At 46.4% G+C, this 24,378-nt stretch overlaps 1 long non-coding RNA gene across 2 annotated transcripts; it reads left to right on the top strand.

Annotated features, from left to right (window-relative positions):
* Positions 1 to 10,135: 10,135 nt before the first annotated feature.
* LOC310695872 lies at positions 10,136 to 16,836 on the top strand. Of its 2 annotated transcripts, none has more exons than XR_014520319.1 (3): positions 10,136 to 10,496; positions 11,021 to 11,155; positions 16,378 to 16,836. It is a non-coding gene; the product is annotated as an uncharacterized lncRNA (long non-coding RNA). The 2 variants fall into 2 exon arrangements; XR_014520320.1 differs by lacking the exon at positions 16,378 to 16,836 and adding an exon at positions 15,218 to 15,494.
* The last annotated feature ends 7,542 nt before the right edge of the window (positions 16,837 to 24,378 follow it).

The following is a 24,378-nucleotide window of genomic DNA, read 5'->3' as shown; positions in this document are numbered from 1 at the left end:
TCTCAAAATAGGTTTCATTGATTGGGAAGTTTCTGGCGTTTGCACCTGAAGTGGTCATGACTACCTGGGGGTGAGGGGGTGGGGAGCGAGGGCCACAACAAAAAGCTCCCTCTGGTGTGTGTGTGGGGGAATAGCTATTTCAGGGAGCTGCAGCTATAAAAAAGGGAAAGTACACTGAAAAAAATTACTAAGAAAGGGATCAACAATGAAACAGCAAGTATCATGTTGTCATATACAGTATAGCTCTATGGTGCTGCTCAGTTATCCAAGGCGAAAAGGATATTACAAGCAGGGCTTGTAATTTAGTCAACAATCATCTATGCCCTTTTACAGAATACTCCATTCCATCCCCACAGTTTTCTTTCTCCTCTCCCCCTAGCCAACAATGAGCCAGCATTCAGTGGCAACTCAGCATGCTTGGTCCTCACTAAACCACTTTGGGGCTGCTGCTATTTACCTCTTTGGGGTTTTCACCCCTAAATCTTTTTCTTCTGCTTCCACAGACCCTAGGTCCATCCAGACCTCCTGATGCCTCCTTCCACTGGTGGGTGTGAAATTTTGGCTGCCTAAGGATAGACATTCACTCCTGAACTTTGGAAATAGAGGGATGATCTGCAATTTGGACCTATTAATGTTTTTAGATGATATTGAAGAGAAATGGTTCAATACAGATACCAGAAAGTCATATCATAAGACACTGGAAAAATAAATTGGAACATTTTTTGGAAATTTTGAATGACAATAACCAATCAGTGAAGGGATCAGGGTTTCCCCATCCTCTCCCATCAAAGGATGAGATAGACCAGGCTTCTGGAGAGAAGACGGCAATTTTAGGCAGACTGAGAACAACACAGATACCTGAGTTTCACCCTAGTCTCCCTCACACCATACATTTAAAGCACATTGCTCTCCCCAAAGAATCTTGGGGAACTGTAGTTTGTTAAGGGTGGTGAGAATTATAGTTCCATGAGTAGTTAAACTACTGCTTCCAGGATTTATTTATTTATTTTGGGGGGGGAGCCATGTGCTTCACATTCAAGGTGTGGTTGTGACCTCTGTGAGTGTCTGAAGGTTCCTTGAGATTTCATGTGGGAGCAGCGGACTGTTTGCTGGAGTATTTACCGTATTTTTCGCTCAACAAGACGCACCAGACCATAAGACGCACCTAGTTTTTGGAGGAGGAAAACAAGAAAAAACATATTCTGAATCTCAGAAGCCAGAACAGCAAGAGGGATCGCTGCACAGTGAAAGCAGCAATCCCTCTTGCTGTTCTGGCTTCTGGGATAGCTGCGCAGCCTGCATTCGCTCCATAAGATGCACACACATTTCCCCTTACTTTTTAGGAGGGAAAAAGTGAGTCTTGTAGAGCAAAAAATACGGTGAGCTTTGTCCCTCCCCTTGTGCTCAGTCAGTATAAATGCAAATGTTACCAAATGCCAGCAAGCATCCAGTTGCCTCCTTTCAAAGGCAACCAAACCCTGGTAGGTGCTGCACCCACGGAACATCTTGCCACTTGGAGGATTGGCACAAACACTCCATGGGAGGTACAGGTGGGGATGTATTTCTTTGGAGAGGAACTTTATTGTGGGACCACAGGCAGGGAATGTTTTTCTGCTCATGGGCTACATTCCCCGCTGGGCAATCTTCTTCCTCAGACTCAGTGTGTTGTTCTTGTAGAAGTCAGCAGGGAGGGGGGCAATACTAGAATTAATTGGCTTTTTCTGTCATTGGCTCTTGGCTGTGCTTGTCATTGGTTCTGGTGCCACCCACTCTTGGTCTCCATATTTTCTGCTCCACCAGTCCCAATATCTTCCAGCTACCCCTGGGTATGAATTGATGCTTTTGAATTATGGTGCTGGAGGAGACTCTTGAGAGTCCCATGGACGGCAAGAAGATCAAACCTATCCACTCTGAAGGAAATCAGCCCTGAGTGCTCACTGGAAGGGCAGATCCTGAAGCTGAGGCTCCAAGACTTTGGCCACCTCATGAGAAGAGAAGACTCCCTGGAAAAGACCCTGATGCTGGGAAAGATGGAGGGCACAATGAGACGACAGAGGATGAGATGGTTGGACAATGTTATAGAAGTGACCAACATGAATTTGACGAAACTCCGGAAGGCAGTGGAAGACAGGAGTGCCTGGCGTGCTCTGGTCCATGGGATCACGAAGAGTCAGACGTGACTAAACAGCAACAACAACCACTGGGTATGGCCCAAAGGGCCTGAGCCCAAGGTCTTTTGAACTGGACCCCACATTTCCTGGACCCCACATCTCCTGCCCCCACATCTCCTACCCCCTTTCCCTTAACTCACAAAACATTTATTAGTGTCTCATACCAAATGTAAACAAACTGTGAAAAAAGACACTATGAATTCAAATTGGAGAACCTATGTACTTTCCCTTGCTTATTTGTTTGTTTTGTATCACAAAAAATATTTAATAAAAACTATTTTTTTAAAAAACATCTTTGCTTAAAGGCTTCCAAGCATGTTGCGAAGCTCTGTATGTGGTGAGAGCCCAGGGGCCCACCCTCCTAACTTGCCCAGAGGCCTAAATCTGTACCTTTACACTAGCATAAGCACATTTTACGCAAAACCATCCCCTGTGACTTGAGACTTTTAAGTACCTCCCAATTCCTCTAGTTATAAATGACTGTGGGGTGGACTTATAACTAGTCAAGGCCCTTTAGAAAATTGGAAAGCTTTTGTTACATTCCAGAATCGATTATGACCACGTGAGAAAGAAGGAATGTTAAGGAGCTTGGACAATGCTTAAGTCCTACCAACAGATTCCACAGGGCTTCTGTAAGGGATTGCATTCAGCGCAAGGAAAGAGGAACTAATTCCCTCCCTTTGATAAAAGGAGAAATAAATTATTTTCCTCCCTCCGGTGGGAAGAATGAGAGGGCCACTTCCAAGCTTCCTGCGCTACGCATTTTGTGATGCACATAGAGAAATCATGAACAACCTGTGTTTGCTCTTTAATTGTTCCTGCTGCCATTGTGCAGATCTAGGAAATGACAGTGGTTATCAAATGCCACCGAGGACAGCTGCTTTCTCAGCACCACGGGCTTCCCTTAATACATTAGCCTGCCTGTTGGTATGGAAATAGAATAAACAAGAGAATGATCAGACAAAGAATGGAACAAAGACTAGACAGCCTGCCCAGAGCGGATGTTCCAGTTCCAATCAGAACCAATTCTCCCTCAAACTCCATTCTAATCCTTATCTCCCATCTCAAATCAAGCCCTATCTAATTCTCTCCTCCAGAAATTTCTCCTTTTATTCTCCTTCCCCAAATGCTTCTCTTCTCCTTCTGCCTGGGTAGCCAATCAGAGAGAGGCTCCAGCTCTCTGGTGGAATTCTGAGGCACTGCATCACCAGACGCTGGTCTAGCTCACCTGTCCATCACAACACCCTTCCCTGACCCTACTTTGGACTGGAAGGTGCAATGGAGGGAGCAGTGGGCAATGCCAATGTTAACTGGAGCACCAGCCATTTCCAAGCAGTTATCATGACCGCTACTACACCAGTGTGGTGTAGTGGTTAAGAGCGGTAGTCTCATAATCTGGAGAACCGGGTTCACGTCTCCGCTCCTCATCTGGAGTACTGCATTCAGCTCTGGGCAAATCTTGAACAAATCTGCTCAAGGATATGGACAAATTGTAATATGGAAGTCTCTGCTGCATACTGGCACATCCAAATGCATGATCCATGCCCTCCATTTTCTTTGAGTATGGATTGAACATGCAGTGCATACACTCATTAGCGTGTGTATGTGCTGCCTCCTATAGTGGCAGGACCTCTGATTCATGGAAACTGAAAGCCATGACCTGGACATCTCCAACCCACTGCCCAACTTTACATTGTACCCTCTGCATCAGGACTTTAGACATTTGCATTCATGAAACAAGTTCCCAAAACAGGTCAACAGTCAGAAATCAGGCAATCCATTCAAGTCTGTGAAAGATTTCCTTTGTTGACACTCAGCTGTGCCATTTAGCACATGCTTAGGTAACAGGACACATCACACCAAAGATAATACTATGTATCTCCAATGACCTATATCTACCTAAGGGGAACACAAGAACCTAAGAATCCTGCTGCATTGGACCAAAGGTCCATCTCGCCCAACATTCTGCTTCTCTCAGTGGCCAAGCAGGAAATCAAGGCAATAGTTTTCCCCAGTGTGGTGTAGTGGTTAAGAGCAGTAGTCTCCTAATCTGGTGAACCGGGTTCACTTCCTTGCTCCTCCACATGCAGCTGCTGGGTGACCTTGGGCTAGTCAACACTTCTCTGAAGTCTCTCAGCCTCACTCACTTCACAGAGTACTTGTTGTGGGGGAGGAAGGGAAAGGAGTTAGCCGCTTTGAGACTCCTTAAAGGGAGTGAAAGGCGGGATATCAAATCCAAACTCTTCTTCTTAGAAACCTAAGGGCACTGGAAATCAAAACGTAGCTGCATTTACCGGAAGAAGAAAAAAAAGAAATCAAGATAACAAACTTTTTTAAATAAAAGAATGGAAATGGTTTATTGAATATTTACAAATAAACTGTAAACGGATGAGAACACGGGCAGGATTATTGTAGTAACCTGCAGTTTTATAAGAGTATATATTTAAAGTAGATGAATAAATGAGCAGATTAAGTTAATTTGGATATGCAGAAAATATTAAAAATAAATTTAAGGAACCGCAGAAAGAGGGGGAAGGAAGGAAGTCGAGTTTTGATATGTTAAAATGGTTGTAAAATTACTGAAATGTATAAAACTGAAGTTGATGAATATAATAACAACAACAACATGTAGCTGCAAGAATGAAAAGAGGAAGTGGTATTGCCTATGTAAGTGCGTCCACTGATGACATCAGCAAGTACAGAGCCAAACCCAGTGCAGGTACGGCCCCCTTGCACTTTCAGTCGGCCACACCAGGGGGAGGCAATGCCAACCCACCATGCATTTCCTTCTTTTTCGCAGTGAAACAGGACTGAGCTGAAGGGCACTAAACTCAAGAAAATTAAGAGACTGGCCAGGCTCCCCAGGCAATCCAGTCAAGTGACCATTAAACAGGTAACCTGGCAGACAGGAGGTAAACAAAGCACTCAGATTTCTGCTATAGACCGCCCTTTCTGTGATGTAGGTATGATGTATCAGCGGGGGTGGTCTTGAGCTACACCCCTTCTGTGATGTATGTATGATGTTTCTGGGGGTGGTCTTGGACTCCAGGGAGGGAATTTAAAATGTCTATATAAGAGCTTGCACACCAATGTTCTGGGTTCCTCCTCCCTCCTCCTGTATGTGAGGGGAGCACCCTGTTGCAACAGATCAATAAAGATCAGGCTTACTAGCTGCTTTGCTTCTCAATATTCTCTGGTTGGCCTCTGTTATTTTCTCCTACCAATAGGGAACCTACGTAAGGACTCTATATGGGCCCTTGGATACCCCATAAGGGGAAAAGGGTAGATTTTTGTTTACAACAGTGCAGATTGAGGATAACGTGTGGACTGTGCAAAAAAAAAAAAAGAAAAGAGAAGAGACCAGAGTGCACTGAACACATTGTTGAATGTTGTGTGCACACAGCTAGGACGTCAGGCAGAGACATGAGCATAGCCAGGATTTTTATTGGGGAGGGGCAGGCCTTTTGTTGTGTGGGGGGGTAGAAACTCAGCTATGTATTTTTATTGATTTTTCTTGATGGGGGTGGGCAGCTTCCCTGCCTTGCAACCCCTTGGCGATGCCCATGGGCTGAGACCTTTGACAGTGACTGCTTCCCGGTCCTCTTAATTAGATGTTTAATATCTAATAAATATTTCCGCATATAGACCCACCAGGAGAGGAGCAACAAAGTGTTTTTGTGTGTGGAGCAGTGTGGAGTTGTGGCATATTTAAGCCAACGGCCATTTGATTCATTGAATGGTAGCTTTGCTTAATATTTAACAGTCTCTTTGTGGTATACAAACATAGAATATGGAAAGGGACATAACACTAAAACCAGACACATACGAGCCCCCCCCCCCCAATTGTGTGCACATTACGGGTTTTCTGGCTCGCTCCCATTGCTGGTGCTTGAAGCTAAGTACAAAGGACATTAGCTGCCCTCCCTAGGTATCCTTTAGCTTCTTGAGAAATGCTGCTGTTTGATGTGCTGTTCTTCAAAGTGGCTTTCATCTGATTAGTGGTTAAGCTGTGGCATGGGCAATGCATTTCAGGCAGCGGTTGTGCATGCACAGATGACGGATGCTGTGAACTGGATTTTGGCGTGGAGAAACGAATCAGGTGGTGATGTGCATCAGGTAGAGACATCCCTGCCCTCTCTCTGGTCTGTCCAGCAAAATAAAGAATGAGACTTGAAAATAGCTGCTGATGCGTACGTACCCAGTGCTTTTGTTCCTTGCAACTGAAAACCACCTCTGAGGTTATGAACTTCTCTCTGTGTGTCAAACAGGAAGGAGGAGCTGCTTCATCTTTTTCCTTCCAGCCTTTTCCCTGCTCAGAGTCAACATCATGAGCAGTTTTTCATTATTTCCGTTGGAGAAAAAAGCCTGCTTGCGAGGATAATGCTGAGCAGAAATGTCAGAAAAAAGGGGATTACACAGCCCTTGCCCACACTGTCCTGTAAACCTGTCAAACATTTCTTTTCCAGTGTTGAAGAAGAGATAAAATGCACTTATGTGTATCATGTAGTTTGGCCTCCAGAAGCCGCTAAAACAGGGGTGGGGAACTCTTTTCAGCCTGGGGGCCACATTCGCTTCTGAACAACCTTTCAAGGTCCAGTGATGGGCAGGGCCAGAAGGAAAAGCAGGTAGAGCAACAGATATATATATATTTGTTGTTGTTGTTGATGTTTAGTCGTGTCCGACTCTTTGTGACCCCCTGGACCAGAGCACGCCAGGCACTCCTGCCTTCCACTGCCTCCGCAGTTTGGTAGCTTCGAGAACAGTGTCCAACCATCTTGTCCTCTGTCGTCCCCTTTTCCTTGTGCCCTCCATTTTTCCCAACATCAGGGTCTTTTCCTGGGAGTCTTCTCTTCTCATGAGGTGGGCAAAGTCTTGGAGCCTCAGCTTCAGGATCTGTCCTTCTGGTGACCACTCAGGGCTGATTTCCTTAAGAATGGAAAGAATGGATAGGTTTGATCTTCTTGCAGCCCATGGGACTCTCAAGAGTCTCTTCCAGCACCAGAATTCAAAAGCATCAATTCTTCGGCGATCAGCCTTCTTTATGGTCCAGCTCTCACTTCCATACATCACTACTGGGAAAACCATAGCTTTTACTATACGGACCTTTGTTGGCAAGGTCATGTCTCTGCTTTTTAAGATGCTGTCTAGGTTTGTCATTGCTTTTCTCCCAAGAAGCAGGCGTCTTTTAATTTCATGGCTGCTGTCACCATCTGCAGTTATAATGGAGCCCAAGAAAGTAAAATCTCTCACTGCCTCCGTTTCTTCCCCTTCTATTTGCCAGGAGGTGTTTATGTGTGTGTGTGTGTGTGTGTGTGTGTGTGTGTGTGTGTGTGTGTGTATAAAAAAGGTAAAGGGACCCCTGACCATTAGGTCCAGTCGTGGCCGACTCTGGGGTTGCGGCGCTCATCTCGCTTTATTGGCCAAGGGAGCCGGCGTACAGCTTCCGGGTCATGTGGCCAGCATGACTAAGCCACTTCTGGCAAACCAGTGCAGCACATGGAAATGCCATTTACCTTCCCGCTGGAGCGGTACCTATTTATTTACTTGCACTTTGACGTGCTTTCGAACTGCTAGGTTGGCAGGAGCAGGGACCGAGCAACGGGAGCTCACCCCGTCGCAGGGATTCGAACTGCCGACCTTCTAATTGGCAAGTCCTAGGCTCTGTGGTTTAACCCACAGCGTCACCTGCGTCCCTCATTCATATATATATATATAAAACCTTCGACAGTAAGCCACTTTCTGCACACATGCACACACATCATTTAGACAAGGAAAAGGCATTAGCAGAATTCAAGGCAAGCACACCCACATCTTGTGTGACCAGCTTGTGTACTCCACACCACATGTCATGATGTTGGTGCTATGTGACGCCATGACCAGTACCGTGGTGACGATTGGGCCAGGGCCTCTACCTCAGGGCCTCTTTTGAGGCCTGCTGCAGCCACAGATGTGCTCCAGAGGCCCTACAGCAGAGGTGCAGGCCCCAGTCCAGTTGCCGCCTCAGCGCTGGAGCACCAGACGTAAGGCGATGGTGTGTGGCGGTGGCAGAGGCGGAACCTAGGCACCCACAGCACAAAAAATTGTGGGTGCCTGGGCCACCAGGGCCTCCTGAGTTGACACCAGTGATTCAAGGACGCTTTCGTGCCTGGCAAAAATATTAAAGGTGAGAAGCAGGACCAATGAGCCCCTAAAACCAACATTAATTTTGTTCCTTTGGAATGCTACCAGCAGGGAGGGTCAGTCACAAGTTATAATGATTCCCGGACATCCTGCTGCTGGGGACAGTAATGACTGTGAATTTGTCTGGCATTATCAAGTTCCCCCTGCTTTTCCTCTTCCTCCTCCTTGTGTGAGGTGGCAGAACAAATTTACACCCCTTAATTGATTTTAGCCAAGGACAAGATGAAAAATGCATAGGGTAATGGCAGGATCTAAAGGTGTAACTAAGTAATGTAGGACGATTGGATGTAGCCTGGAAAGGGGTTTTCTGTCTGTTCTCTGAAATTTAGCAGTATACCAGAGAGTATTTCACACATCGCACATCAGCTGAGTCACCTTCACTGTTAAGTATAGACACTCACGGAAAACCTTAGCTATTCCTGGCTCCCCATTGCAGGTACAAGACAAGGAGGGAGCTCATCAGGAAATAAGGAAGAAACAAAATGGGGAAGAAAAGCCTGAAGCAGGAGCTCAAAAATAGTATTTGGCCACTATCTGTAAATTGCTCAGCTCAATATTAAATCTGGTGCACCAAGCTAAGAGGCAAGAAAACCCACCATCCCTGAGAAGCTCTTATTTCTTACTTTAAACACATCCCACTGACACATAAGAGACATGTTAAAACTATCAGGGGAAGCTAACATGGCTCTCTGGCGATCCCTCGTAGCCAAGTCTTCCATGAACATGGTCTTAGCAGTGAGTCTGTAAGTCACTGTGGAGGCCTATTCTGGATCCACACATCCTTCCACAGTGGGGACATAGGTTTCCGGGTGGGAATTGATCATGGTGAGGGTTTGCCAAGCGTGCCTTCCTCATAGCACGTTTCTCCCTTTTGACCTGAGTTCAAGCATCTTCAAAGCCCATGACACCTTTGGTAAAGGCTGTTCTTCAGTTGGAGCGCTTGCAAGGCAGTGTTTCCCCATTGTAGGTGTTTAAATTACATTTTTGTAGATTTACCCTGAGAGGGTCTTTAAACCTCTTTTGTTGACCACCAGCATTACGCTTTCCATTTTTAAGTTTGGAATAGAGTAGTTGCTTTGGAAGACGATAATCAAGACATCTGAACAACATGACCAGTCCAACGAAGTTGATGTTGAAGAATAATTGCTTTGACACTGGTGATCTTTGCTTCTTCCAGGACACTGGCATTAGTTCACTGCCACCCTCCAGATGTCAGTGGACTCCCAGCTCCAGAACCAGCCCAACCATGAGTCTCAGTGAGGCAGTTGCCTCAGGTGGCAGGATGGAGACAGCTGGGAGATCCAGCAGATCCGGGGGACCCAGGTGTGTTCCACGTGCTGCCTCCTGCATTTGTCACCTGCACACTGCTGTCTGCTCCTCTCTGGCCTCCTCCCCCCCCCCCGCCACCTTCAGTACACCAAGGCTTCCCCAGACCACCTGTGGTCTACTGAGGTGGTGGCAGCAGGGACACAGGCCGAAGAGATGCCATTTTCTGTTTTGCCTCAAGCGGCAAAATGTCTTGGGCTGGCCCTGCCCAACTGCAATCGTCCCTGACGATTGGCCAGGTTGTCCGGTGATGATGGGAGTTGGAATCCCACAACATCTGGATGTTGGCTACCAGGGAGCTCTTGTCACTGTCTTACAAATGGAAGCAGGTGTCCCTTTCTGAGGACAGTATCTTCTCACCAGCACCACTAGGAAGCAGGAAGCAGAAAAATGACCTATTTTGAGCTCAATTTTCCAGTGTTTTTGTGAAGAAATGTGGATGGGTCTTTTTTTTTTTAACATTCTCCGTTTTGTTTTGGGTGTGAGTGATTTGACTGTACTGGCTGCATCTCCATGAACACAGAAGGAGAGACAGTATTAGATAAGTCTCTCTCTAAACGTGATAGAGGAGAGGAGAGCTAATGTTTCTGTGTGAAAGTATGTGACACAAAGAAGTACAGAGGTTGATGTTTTCCCAAAGAAACAGGAAGGAGAAGCGAGCTGGAAGGAGAAAGTGGAAACATCTCAGAAGGAACTGCATGGCCAAGATGGTTCATGGACAGAAGGCTGAGTGCAAGTCCTGGAAAGAGAGAGAGACAGGAAGAAGCTGCACTCTTCAACTAAGTAAAACTAAGCCCATGCTTACATTAGCACGTAAATGTAAATACTTTGCATATATTCTTCTTTAGCTATATGTTTTGTGAGCAAAAGCTTTTGAATATTTTAACGAGTGTTTGGGCATTGTTCTAATTTCAAGAAGAGAGTCAGTATTGCACATGATTTGGCTTCCTAGCTGCAATTTAGCTACGCTGCCAACAGGGCATTTGTAACATATAACCCATCATATTTATAATTAAAGAGGAAAAGAAGGAAAAAGAAAAAGGGTGCATCAAGGGGAAGAACTATTATATCATGAAAGGAAACATTTCTAAAGCCAAAACTTCCCAACCCCTGACCCACAACATTCATAGCCGACTTAAAACCTTGAAATGAATTCCAGAAGCCCCAATTCCATTGGATTTCATGAACCTTGTAAACATACATCTGATTTGCATTCTTGTTTGTATTTGGGGTTGTATTTAGCATATTTGTTCAGAAAACTTGGGGGGGGGGCTGTCTGTGCTAGATCAAAACCCATTTTAAAGAAACATAATGATTGCATAATGTCTGTTTCCAAAACCTAGTGGGACATATGTGAAAACAGTTCATGGAGCTGTGAAGCTGTTGCTGCTGGTACGTCAGCTTTGAAGGCTCCTGGAAGCCCAGCATGGACTGGAACGTTTTACTGGTGCCATATTGCAGGGAGTACAGCACTTCAGGTAAGTTCCATAATTAATTCCCAAGGAAACCACTTAGCTCTCTTTTGATAGAGATCTTGTTAAATGTGGTCATGGAGAGGGAGTGATTTGCATGACAGCCTTTCAACAGCAAAGAAACAAAACTGGCAAGGGAGCACAACAGAGAAAAGCAAAGCCCACACAACTGCTGCCCTCCTGGGAAAGTTGCATCTCTAGAATGTTTCCAAAGGGCTCCTGTAGCAATTGAAACACAGAGCTTCTTTTGCTCTGATGGTCATAGCAAATGTACACTGGCAGCACACAATCTTGTTAGCAGGTGGCCATATTGCCCTGGTAGCCAGCTAATTATTTGACCATCTGGCCACTTTCAGGAAGTAGCAAGAGAGATGGCAAAGCAAGTTTTTCTTTGGCAAGCTTTTTTTCCTCCTCCTCCTCCTCCTCCACCACCACCACCACCGAATCAGAAAGAGTTAACCTTCTGTGCAGCTGGATGACATCCCGTGAAACCTAAATGTATTTTTATATATTTTTATATATAAATATTTATTAGGTTTTCACAAATTTTAAAAGCACATACAATACACACAATACAAAAATATACATACAATAACAAACAAACACGTATAATTTCAACTCCTTTTTCCCCTTAAACTTATTTCCTCGACTTCCCCATACCTCCCCTTTCTGCATTCCAATTCCCCAAATTTTTTCAGCAAATCCTTCCCCTTAATTTTGTCCGATTTTTCCCTTTTCTTTTCTTTTACTTAATCTTTAACAGCTGTAATTCCTTACTTTATGTAACCACAACATTTTAACATTCATTAATTTTGCAATATTTCTTAAGATAAATTTTAAATTTCTTCCAATCTTCTTCCGCCGTCTCTTTCCCCTGGTCTCGGATTCTGTCAGTCATTTCCGCCAATCCCATGTAGTCAATCACCTTCATCTGCCACTCTTCCAAGGTGCCTAAATGTATTTATATGTATTTAATGTGCACCCACATCCACACACCCAGCTAATTAGAAAGAAGTTTAGAGTATCACTGAGCCGCTTCTATAGGGAGTGGTTGCCAAACCAGGGGCCTCTTCCTGCAGAGCTTTCCTGGGCATCTTAGATGAATGCTGCTTGTTGTTCTGATCTAATGATGCCACTTCTGCAATTGTTGCAATGTTTGGAGACCCTAGAAATACAATGATAATATGAACCAAGATGTTGTTGTGCCTTTTTCTGATCAGTTGAGGAGGTTGAGAGTGCTGCTGAACCCAGCCCTGCTTTTAGAGGGGAAGGTAATTGGGGGTGGGGGTGGTCAAGTTTCAAAACCAAAAACAACCCAGAAGACTAGAAACCAAATGTGCTGAGAAGGTTCTCAGGGAAATGGTAGAAAAAATCATTTTGGGGCGGCAACAGGAATTCAGTGCTGCTGGTTTGATCGGCTGAAAGTTAAAAGAAAGACACAAGGATTTTTCTATATGAGATTGCTCAGCCTCTGCCCTTCAGTATACCAGCTGCCAACCCAAATGCACCTACCCTACAGTTTCGGGAGGAATATCAGGGCCAAGAGGATGTCTTATGTACTGAGTTGAATAGGATCCAAACTGCAGCAGTCTAATTGGTCCTAGAATAGGATCCAAATTGCAGCAGTCTGATTGGTCCTAGAACAATAGGATTCAGAATGCAGCAGTCTGATTGGTCCAAGAACAATGCAACAGTATGATTGGTTGGCAGGAACCACCCAATCATGCTCCAGATATAAGTGAATCCACAACCTGATTGGCTTACAGTAGAATTCCAGAATTAACCAATCATGTGCAGCCCATTGTGTAAATACTGTAATGTATATAAAGCAGATACTTTGATGGGACTTTCATTCATTCCTCCTCACCACTATGAGCTGAATAAAGAGCATGAAATCACTTTGCGACTCTGAGTATATTTCAGGATGGAAACGGATGAAATAGACAAATCAGAGCAGTCTCATAAAAATCTTCAAGATAAGATCAAATTACTTTTAGCCTACAACCAACGAGAGGAACTCAATGCCATAATCAGTGCAGAACACCAGAACTTGATCTCCTCTGAGCAAGTCTCCCCAGTGGCGTAGGAAGGAGGGTGCGGGCTGCCCCGGGGGTCACCATTGAGGGGGGTGGCAAAACGCCGGGCGGTGGCTTGGGCGCAGGCTCCGCGCTGCCCAAAATGGCAGCGTGGGGCTTGTGTCTACCCGCCGCCTTCCCCTCAGCTGCCTCCCTCTCATTGAGGCTCCGCTGCTGCTGCACGAGTTCCAGCCGCTGATGGATCGCGCGCGCGTGGCTGCTGCTGGAGGGCAGCGCGCGAGAGGGTGATCCGGCGCTGCTGGAGACCTTCGCCACTTCGACCGAGCTGGTGCCGCGCAAGCAGGAGGAGGTAGCGAGGGCGCAGCCGGTTCCTCCCGGGGCGCGCAGGGTCCGTGTGTGCGTAGGCAGCGGAGGCGCCGTGCGCGCTGCTCTTCGTGCTCTTCCGCGCAGGATTCGCTCGCGCCGCCCCCGCGCGTGCCAGGAGCGGCTCTGCTGAGCGAGATCCTCCACGACGTGCGAGGCTCTGTGCAGCGCACCGTGCCTTGCTCACCCCACCTCCATCCCCGGCTCGCCCCAACCCCTGGGCGCAAGGCATGTGCGCTGCACCGGGCGCCCGAGTGGCCAACTCCGCCTCTGAGAAACAGATGCCTATAACACAGGATTCAGGCCAACTTTTGGAACCAACTCCAGCCCTGGACACTGAAGTTGAAACTTCACCCTCTGGACTCCAACCTGGAAAAACCCAGCATTAACCTCAAGGAACGAGGCGACTGCCAGTGCATCCAGCCCCCATCCCAGGAGAGGGAGATAAATATGGCAGATCTGCATCAAAACGATTTATACCCATCTGTCACCATTGTGAAAAGATGGTCATCCCATACAAAATCTAGGGTGAACGAGGTAGTCAGTCCAGTGGAAGATATAAGGTTGCTAGAGAAAGAAAGCAAAGAGGCAGAGCTGTTTCTATTTGTTTAGCTATGGATATCCACAACTGCATCCAAAAGCAGAAGACAGCCAGGGAGCCCCAGACACATGCAGAAGCAAGGGCCAGCAAGTGAGTGATGGGAAAGATCTTGACTTGGTTGGTTGCTGCCAGTCCGAGCATACCATACTGGGCTAGATGAACCAACACTCTGGTGTGCCATAAAGCAGCTCCCCATGTCTGATGTGTGCTTCTGGGTATGTATGGCGCAGCTGTGGTTCTAACGATTAATTGCTCCCATTGTGAGCCGGATGTGCATTATGTGACTAATTTTCGCTGCATTAATGAATCCCCAGATTGACATTCAAAGACTTTCTCCCCTTTCTTCTTACAATAACCTCTGCTGTTAATGGATTTTGATGGACTCTGGTAAGTGCACGATGACGGGAACACTACACAAAGGTTCTTGTTAGTGTTTTTCCCCAAACACAGTGTGGGTCATACTAGTCACGGTTTGTACTGTGATGGTCTTCTCCACATGTGGGCACTCACTGCAAAAGGGCCACTTCCTGAGGGTTGACCCCAGCTGGAGCTTTTGTACTTCAAATAACTGCATCTGAGCAGGGATTTGAATCTGAGTATCCCACATCCAAACCCATCAGCTCTCTATGGAAGCACCATCCCAATATTATTATGGCACATGGGGACAACAATCGGATTTTGGCACATGCCAAGGAAACCCTGGAGGTAACATGAGCCCTCCACAATTCAGATGCTCATCTAAATGACCACAGAAGGGTGAGCAGGTCTGTTCACATTCCTGGCAGGTAGCCTCACTAAAAGAGCATTTGGCAGAATGTCTGAAAAAAAGCTATGAATGTGCAAACTGTGGGCAGATCTACACCATACATTTAAAGCACATCCTATGCACATACAACAAAGCATACAACATCCCCCAAAGAATCCTGGGAACAGTAGTTCTTTAAAGGGTTCTGTGAATTGTAGCTCTGTGATGGAGAAACTACAGTTCCCAGCATTCTTTGGGGGAAGTCAGGTGCTTTGCAGATGCACACACACTATACCTTTAAAGCACATTTATTTGTTTTACAGTCATACCTCGGGTTGAAGTAGCTTCGGGATGAGGATTTTCGGGTTGCGTGCTGCGGCGACCCGGAAGTAACGGAGCACGTTACTTCCGGGTTTCGCTGCTCGTGCATGCGCAGATGATCAAAATGACGTCGCGCACATGCGCGGATGCAGCAAATAGCGACATACACAGACACGAAGACGCAGGTTGCGTTCACTTCTGGATGTGAACGGGGCTCCAGAACGGATCCCGTTCGTAACCAGAGGTACCACTGTATTTCATAGAATGTATACACTGCTTGATTTTAACACCAAAAAATCCCCAAAACCCTCATTGAAACACATTATTTCCCTCTGAGCACAGAGTTACCATCCCCAGCAACACTTAATAGTACCATCACTGGGGCCCATCATTGTCTCTTGTGGGAATGAGTTCCATAGTTTAACTATTTCTTTTATCTGTCCTGAATCTTCCAACATTCAGCTTTACATGGGTGGCGCTGTGGGTTAAACCACCGAGCCTAGGACATGCCGATCAGAAGGTTGGTGGTTTGAATCCCCATGATCGGCTGAGCTCCCATTGCTCAGTCCCTGCTCCTGCCAACTTAGCAGTTCGAAAGCACGTCAAAGTACAAGTAGATAAATAGGTACCGCTCTGGCGGGAAGGTAAACGGTGTTTCCGTGCGCTGCTCTAGTTCGTCAGAAGCGGCTTAGTCATGCTGGCCACATGACCTGGAAGCTGTACGCCGGCTCCCTTGGCCAGTAAAGAGAGATGAGCGCCACAACCACAGTCAGCCATGACTGGACCTAATGGTCAGGGGTCCCTTTACCTTTATGAGTTCTTGTGACCTGAGAGAGAGAGAGTTTTTCTCTATCCACTTTCTGTATGCCAGGGATCAATTTATAAACTCCTATCATTTCACTTATTTGCCTTTTCTCTAAACTAAGAAGTCCCAGACTCTGCAACCTTCCCTCATGGGGGAATATAAATACAAACGAAGGAAAACAAATCTTTATACATTTGCCACTGCTAATACTACCCACTTGAGGACACTATATATTCTTGCACTTTATAAAAATCCAATTCTGTGAATAATTGCAAATTATGTATAATTGCAATTGGGATAAGTATGAATAAAGTATGCTAATTAGACATCTTATCTAATTTACTGTCACGTTGATAGCGTCTGTCTTTTGAAGAGAAGCAAAATGCCAACGATGACGTTTGCTCGGAATGAAATACAAAGGCAACAGGGGAGAGAAACATGTGCCGTAAGATGAACATAATAAAGCAAGAGAGATGTATCTAGGGAGAGCTAATGAAGTAACTACTGGAAAACAAGAAAATCTACAATCAGATGGAAGCTCAACTAAAATGGTGGCTCTGCACATGGGCACATAAAACATCAATATTATCCTACAATGCTTGGCCACGCTGTCAAGATCTTTCTATAACATATACTTAGACTTGAGTCCTGTTCTGCAAAGGACCCCAGCAACACTTTATTTTCATGATTTCTGCCTCCAATTGCTTCCTGTTCAGCAGGGGTGGGAAACTTTGTTCAGCCCAAAGGCTACCTTCCAATGTAGATAGCTTCTCCAGGGGCACATTCCAGCGCTGGGCAAGGCAGGGGCAGAAGTGAGTGGAGCAATAGATCATAGAATCATAGAGTTGGAAGAGACCACTAGTCACTCTTCTCCAGGATGAAGAGGAACCATTGATGAGCACCCTTTGGGTTCGGTCAGTCAGCCAGTTACAAATCCACTGAGTGGTAGCATAGTCAAGACCGCATTTTACCAGATGTGTGTCTTCCTTTTGTACATTAGATTTCATCTCTTCTTTTTTAAAATAAATAAATATATTCAAATTTTGAAATTTACAAACAACTGTCAAACGACCAAAATAAAAAGAGAATTCCGTAGATTCCTCTGGACTTCCCTCCTCCCCTTTGTGGGTCCTTAGTTAACCTTTTCCTCCTGCATCTTCTCTATTAATCCAAATCTATTAAGTCTCCATTACAACCATAATTCAACGTTAACCTACAGGTATTATTCCAATCCTACTAATAATTTTCATTGTTTACAATGATTTTTAAGGGAAATTATATATTTTCCCCATTCCTTATTAAAGTTTTGGTCTTTCTGTTTTTTGATTCTTCCGGTCATTTTTGCCATTTTGGCATAGTCCATCAACTTAACCTGCCATTCTTCTCTGGTAGGGACTCTGTCTTCTTTCCATCTTTGGGCTAGTAACATCCCAGCAACAGTGGTTGCGTACATAAATAGTATTTTCTGATCTGTTGGTATTTCAGCACCTAGAATTCCTAGAAGGAAAGCTTTGATTTTTTTTAAAGAAAAAAGTTATTTTCAACATTTTTTTCAGTTCATTATATCTCCCAGAATGTGCCGCAATAGATTACATTTCAACCCCACAAAAGTCAGGGGGTTATATATGCACACATACCTCTCTCCATTTCTGCAACCAGCCAAGAAAGAGTTCCAAGATCCTAGTTTCAGGATACACCACTGTCAGGAAAAATCAGTGAGTTAGGGTGTGCAGCAGAGCTCCCTGGCAAGAGGGATTGACTGGTAACATGCTTTATGAATTGTAGCTGTAGCAACTCTTAGCACCCTTAAAAAACTACACTTCCCAGGATTCTTTGGGTGGGGGAACCATCACTGTTGTGATGGTCAGAGGCAAGTTTGCTTCAAAATACCAGCTGCTTGAAACCGGAGGGGAGAGTGTGTCTGGCATTACGGCTTGCAGGTTTCCCATAGGCATGGGGTTGGCATGCACAAGAACCAGATGCTAGATAATAATAATAATAATAATAATAATAATAATAATAATAATAATAATAATTTATTTATATCCCGCCCATCTGGGACGCGGGTGGCGCTGTGGGTTAAACCGCAGAGCCTAGGACTTGCAGATCAGAAGGTTGGCGGTTCGAATCCCCGCAATGGTGTGAGCCCCTGTTACTCGGTCCCTGTCTGCTCCTGCCAACCTAGCAGTTCGAAAGCACCTCAAAGTGCAAGTAGATAAATAGGTACCACTCTGGCAGGAAGGTAAACGGCATTTCCATGCGCTGCTCTGGTTCGCCAGAAGCAGCTTAGTCATGCTGGCCACATGACCCGGAAGCTGTAAGCTGGCTCCCTCGGCCAATAAAGCGAGATGAGCGCTGCAACCCCAGAGTCGTCCACAACTGGACCTAATGGTCAAGGGTCCCTTTACCTTTACCTTTTACCATCTGGCTGAGTTTCCCCAGTCACTCTGGGTGGCTCCCAATCGAGTGTTAAAAACAATACAGCATTAAACTTGCCTAAACAGGGCTGTCTTCAGATGTCTTTTAAAGATAAGATAGCTGCTTATTTCCTTCACATCTGGTGGGAAGGCGTTCCACAGGGCAGGTGCCACTACCGAGAAGGCCCTCTGCCTGGTCCCCTGTAACTTGGCTTCTCACAGGGAGGGAACCGCTAGAAGGCCCTTGGCACTGGACCTCAGTGTCCGGGATGAACAATGGGGGTGGAGATGCTCCTTCAGGTATACTGGACTGAGGCTGTTTAGGGCTTTAAAGGTCAGCACCAACACTTTGAATTGTGCTCAGAAACGTACTGGGAGCCAATACAGATCTCTCAGGACCGGTGTTATGTGGTCCCAGTGGCCACTCCCAGTCACCAGTCTAGCTGCTGCATTCTGGATTAATTGCAGTTTCTGGGTCACCTTCAAAGGTAGCCCAATGTAGAGTGCATTGCAGTAGATGAACCATTTGCCTGATCCAACAAGGCATCTTCTTCTGTTTTTACTGATAAAGTGCTTTAAATGTCTGATGTGGAAGCAGACTGGAGAAAAGGAGAAAGAGAGAAGACGGAATTGACAGATTCATCCATCAGAGAGAGCCGGTGTGGTATAGTGGTTAAGAGCGGTAGACTCATAATCTGGTGAACTGGGTTCGCGTCCCCACTCCTCCCCATGCAGCTGCTGGGTGACCTTGGGCCAGTCACACTTCTCTGAAGTCTCTCAGCCCCACTCACCTCACAGAGTGTTTGTTGTGGAGGAGGAAGGGAAAGGAGATTGTTAGCTGCTTTGAGACTCCTTAGGGTAGTGATGAAGCAGAATATCAAATCCAAACTCTTCTTCTCCTCCTCTGCTTATTCTTGTCCTTTTCTGCATTGTTAGAAAACAGAACATACATAAATGTCCTTTGCGAGGTGTCAAAATGACGTGTATGGTTCTCTGGGCCCTTGAGAACATTCAGTACTTGCAACTTCACGGGGAGACTGTTCAGAGAAACAACACAGGTTGTGAGTTTGGTAACACGTTGTTAGTTATTTTCCCTGAACGCTTTTTTTTAAAGCTACTTTATCGGCTTTCCTCATTTCCTGCCTTGTTGTTAAAATATCCGCACCCTCATTTTTTTGAGGGCAGAGGCTGTTGAGTCCTTTCTCTTCATTAGTATCACTTTGGACGCTTCTCTCTTGGACATCTAATTTTTCCAGACTTAGCACACTCCGGTCCTCTGCAATTTGCTTGCCTCCCATTGTTTGATCTTCTCAGTCTCTGCTTCAGGCACGGCCCATGAGGTTGCCATAGAAACCACTCAGTTAACTAGCCTTGCCACAGGATTTCACACACACACACACACACACACACACACAAAATACAAACTAGGTGTGCTGGTCCTGAGGGTTAACCGTGCGGCAAGGTCTGAGTCCAGTCCGAGGTCGAGGGTGCAGTATGGAGGCTGTCCATCAAAGCTGAAGCGGGGTCCAAGGCAGGGAGTCTGGTGAGGTCAGGAACTCTGGCAGAAGAGCAGGACAGGGTACAGGCAGGAACAGGCTACCAACAATGTTGCTCCCGCAACCTGGGACTGCGGCTGGCTGGCTTTTATCGGCCCTGAGGCATAGGGCGGCCCTGGTCCACAGGTGACTCGCCTCTCCTGGCCTGGAGGTGAGCACTCCTCCTGCGGGAACTTAGTTCCCTCCGCCTCTCTGCCCTGAGCCTCTGCAGCTCAGGAGAGGCTGGAGGGTTACTGGACCCAGAGGCAACCTCAGCTTCCCCTGACAGGGCTGAAAGTGGAGCACCTGCAGGCAATGGGTCCTCCATCACTTCAGGAGCCAGAGCAGACTCAGTTGGTGCCTGCACCTGAGGATCCAACACAGGTGAGGACCCTTCAGGCTCATGCCCCAGCCCCAGCCCCAGCTCAGCTCCTGTGCAGGCTGGGATTCCTCAGGCTCAGCCTCCGAGTCCGAATCCCAGGCCATCAGACCAGGCCCAAATAAGCCCTAAAATGCTTTAAATGGAAAACAACAGTTTGATGATTAGCTGTATAATGACATGGCATCTCAACACTTCACAGCTGATAAACAGGAGCCCTTCAGAATCACAGCATCGTAGAATTATAGAACAGTAGGGTTGGAAGGGCCCCAAGAGTCATCTAGTCCAGCCCCCTGCAATGCAGGAATCTCAGCTAAGGCATCCATGATTGAACTGTAGAGCTGGATGGTTGTAGATGTTGAGATGATCCTCCCCACCCACACATCCATACACCTTGAAAGAAGGCATGAGGCAGGTGGTGAATCTAAGGAGGCTTAGCATGGAGGAGGAGGAGGAGTTTGGACTTGATATCCCGCTTTATCACTACCCTAAGGAGTCTCAAAGTGGCTCACAATCTCCTTTCCCTTCCTTCCCCACAACAAACACTCTGTGATGTTTCACAACTTCAAAAACCTATCTGTAACTTGGAGAAGTGTTTTCCTTTGAAGTATGAATCAACCCCCCCCCCTAATCCATGGCAGTATGCATAAAGAACTAACATGGGCAAGTGTCCAGCTTATGGTCCAACTGTGGCCCCCCCAAAAAAGTTTTCTGGCAAATAAACTGTGACCAATGTAACGTGACTAACATAACATGGGAAAATTCATTGATCAACACCCATAAATAAATCCTCTTACTTCCTCTATGCCAGGGATACCCAATGGAATGCCCTTCAGAGATTGTTTGACTATATCCGCAATCGTTTTAGACTACCAACTATCCCAGTGGGCTTGATGGGAGTTGTAGTCCCAGAACATCTGGAGGGTACCATGTTGGCAGCCCAACCCTATGGCAATCAGCCACAGGCAAACTTGAAAGTTTCATTATTGCCTCATTCATTTGCCAGAGCAAGTTGAGATACCAATTACCTTGCAGGTCCAGGTGGTTATTTTGCATCATTTTATTAAATTTCTATACCAGCCTTCATCTGAAGATCACTGGGCAGTTTATACCAGCACTCCTGCTCTGAAAAAGGACCAGAGCTGTGCTCCTCTTCATCTCCCCTTGACTATGCCACCGTTAGCTTGGCCCTTTGAAAAGCCACACTTGCCGAATCGTCCTCTTCTATACATGACTCTATTGCTGGGATGGAAGAAAGAGCCATATAGTTTGTGGGCACACGCGCTAAACCCTGTCTGTGGTGCCTACCCCTTTACCCCAAATGATGAGACAAGAGACCAGAGTATGGGTTCAAATTGGCCATAACTTTATTGAACTTCAGAAATGGGAAACTTGGCACAGGCCTTGACAGGTAACCCTCTCAGCCCACCTGGCTGAGGATACACAGGCAGATGAGGTTCAGTGAGAGGGGACTGCAAAGCGCAAACTTACACAGCATGCCCTTCCACCGACCTCGTCCTGGGAGTTTGACCTACATGCCGCTGCTCTAGGGCCAGGGACTCCCGGTTTTGGCCCTTTAATGGGCCCTGCAAGTGCTGCCGCATGGGGAGGGAGCATGAATGTTAGACTAAACTTGATGTTAGACTAAAGGCTACCTTGCCAAGGCCTAAAATTCACCACCCGAGGCCGTAAGGGGCCTCGCCGCCAAGTCCCACAACTGAGGACCAATAAAACCCTGCCGTCTATCCAGTCCCCAAGGACTCGTCGCAAGTCGTGGAGCCAGAGGTCATTGCCCAGTGGGGTCAGGTGCACTCCATCCTCCCGGAATAGGTCAACTCTATCTGCTGTGATGGTGGGATGTGGGATAGAGAACCCACCAATTTGCTGCATGGTATTGCGCATGGCCCTGTTAATTTTTTCCACTGCATAATTGATGTGAGAGGGATTGGAAGCCCCCCTCCAGTGAAGACGGGGTAGGAGATTGGACCAGCCGATAGTCATTGTCGGGTGCAAGACATGCAGGCTTTTTATATCTGCCCCTGCAGCAAGAGCCAGGGCAATGCCTTTTTGTTCCACTAAATCATTCTCTCCCGCATGTTTAATCAAGACCCTCGAAGGGCCATGCGCCGTTGCTGGGATGGAAGAAAGAGCGATATAGTTTGATGGAGAAAGTGAAGATAAACAAACAAACTGGGAGGGGGTGGGGGCTCTAGTATTTTGGTCATCTTCTTCTTGGTTTCTGCTCAAATCTCAGTGTGCATTTCTGGCACTACTGAATTTTAAATAGGCTGGCAAATACATAAACCCACAAGACGAGAGACAAAGCTAATCCTGGAGAACAACAGCAAGAGCCCAGGAAGGACTCCTGCTGCTCTTGCTCAAAAACCAATCAGGCAGCCAGAGCAAATGATCAAGCACTTGAGCAAAGAGGCTTGGAAAGGGGAAATTTCACACAGCTACATCCAGGAGCCACACAGAGACATTCAGAAAATCATGACATGGGCCTGCACAGACTAGCTCAGCAAGCGAAGGACTTAGAAAAGAATCATCCAGGATTATCGGATACTGTCAAACAAAATGAGCCAAATCACTTAGTTTCATAAAGCAGGGATGTAAATCCAAAACGCCTACGCAGTACATCTTTTTCTTTTCTTTTGGTGCATTCATCATGATTTGCGCTGATATAGAAAAATAGGGGTGGTTGTCTTTTGCTGCCCAACTCCCCAAGGGACTGAGTCCCCTAAGTCCATGATCAGTCGGAGATGAAAGGATGGCGGTAGGATGCAGTGAAAGCAAAGCAGATCTTTATTTTTCTGTTGCAACAGAGTTCCCTCCCCTCCTAGCAAGGAGGCAAGAGAGACCCAGAACCAAGAGGAAACATCTCTTTTAAGGGGATGCATTTTGGCGTGGAGAAGGAGGACAATTCCTTCTATAAACAGACAGACACCACACATAAGATGGCGTTACTGTGGCTCAGGCAGGCCAAGGTGGGATATTCCTGAGGATTTATGAGTAACAATTGACGGAATTGTGTATGTTTCGCCTAGGAAAGAGGAGATATTATAGCCATCTTCAAATATCTAAAGGGCAGTCACATGGAAGATGGAGCAAGCTTGTTTTCTCCTGCTCTGGAAGCTAGGACCTGAACCAATGGCTTCATGAGAAAGTTATGAGAAAGGAGATTCCAACTAAACATCAGGAAGAACTTTCTGATGGTAAAAGCTGTTCAATAGTAGAACGGTCTGCCTGCCACCTCCTCCTCAGCTGTCGGGCGGCTGAGTGGGAGGAGGCAGACAGACTCCGGAGGCCCCCCCTGCCCCGGCTGGCCCTGCCCTGCAGGTGGCTGGCTCTGTCCCTGGGTGCAGGGCACACACGCCATCCCAGTCGCCCGATCAGTTTGCTCCGCCGCTGCCCTTGAGGTCCCTTCCAACTCTACAATTCTGTGATTCTGTGGTAACAAAGTACAGTCATACCTCATGTTATGTTTGCTTCATGTTACGTTCTTTCAGGTTACGTCCCACAGTGACCTGGAAGTACCGGAAAGGGCTACTTCCAGGTTTTGCCACTCGCACATGCGCAGACATGCAAAATGATGTCACGTGCATGCGCAGAAGCGGCAAATTGCAACCTGTGCGTGCGCAGATGCGCCGCTGTGGGTTGCGCTCTTTTCATGTTGCAAACTGGCCTCTGGAATGGATCCCATTCACAACCAGAGGTATCACTGTACAGTGGTATACCTTGGGTTACATACGCTTCAGGTTACATACGCTTCAGGTTACAGACTCCGCTAACCCAGAAATAGTACCTTGGGTTAAGAACTTTGCTTCAGGATGAGAACAGAAATCGTGCTCTGGTGGCGCAGCAGCAGCAGGAGGCCCCATTAGCTAAAGTGGTGCTTCAGGTTAAGAACAGTTTCAGGTTAAGTATGGACCTCTGGAACGAATTAAGTACTTAACCTGAGGTACTACTGTATCTCTAAATTTCATTAGAGAATAAAATGGCAGATTTGTCCATCCTTACGTCCAGG

Source organism: Podarcis liolepis, assembly GCF_965112155.1.
Source record: "Podarcis liolepis genome assembly, chromosome: 16".
Lineage (NCBI taxonomy): Eukaryota > Metazoa > Chordata > Lepidosauria > Squamata > Lacertidae > Podarcis > Podarcis liolepis.
The sequence above is the reverse complement of the archived record's forward strand: the minus strand, read 5'-3'. Positions and strand labels throughout refer to the sequence as shown.